Source organism: Bombus impatiens, unplaced genomic scaffold, assembly GCF_000188095.3.
Source record: "Bombus impatiens unplaced genomic scaffold, BIMP_2.2 scf_5276, whole genome shotgun sequence".
NCBI classification, from domain to species: Eukaryota; Metazoa; Arthropoda; class Insecta; order Hymenoptera; family Apidae; genus Bombus; species Bombus impatiens.
In genome coordinates this window covers 1-465 of record NT_181695.1, presented here as the reverse complement: position 1 = coordinate 465, position 465 = coordinate 1, and the positions used below count along the sequence as shown (strand labels likewise).

At 30.3% G+C, this 465-nt stretch overlaps 1 long non-coding RNA gene across 1 annotated transcript; it reads left to right on the top strand.

The window, feature by feature from the left end:
- On the top strand, positions 1–465 carry LOC112214029. Its single transcript, XR_002947956.2, has 3 exons — positions 1–82; positions 198–312; positions 408–465. It is a non-coding gene; the product is annotated as an uncharacterized LOC112214029 (long non-coding RNA).

The following is a 465-nucleotide window of genomic DNA, read 5'->3' as shown; positions in this document are numbered from 1 at the left end:
GTTAAAAGCTACTATAAAGCCTTGGATTCCAACGCCGGAACAATTGGGTGTACCGTATACTGATCTGCATTGTGGAACTACGGTATGATTTTTGGTTTTAATTTAAATAAAGATAGTTATTATTTTACTATTATTTTATTTATTTTACTATTGCTTTTGGTGAAAGTATCATTTCTTTATTAAAACTACTTTTTCAGGTATGCCTTACTGCTTATCATAGTCATATAGTTATGTACGTTCGTCCCTTAGATATTCTAGGTTTGGCACGCTATAACTTTATTATGGAAACTGTTGCAAAATGCGCTGAAATATGTATGTAATATGGTTGATAACATTTGATAAGAATTAAACTAACTTTGTATAAACTAGTATAAAACAAAAATAACATTTTTCTTTCTTTTTTAAAGCTGAATTTTTGGAAAATCCACATATTGGGCAACTGGCATTAGCACAGCGTGGTGATGG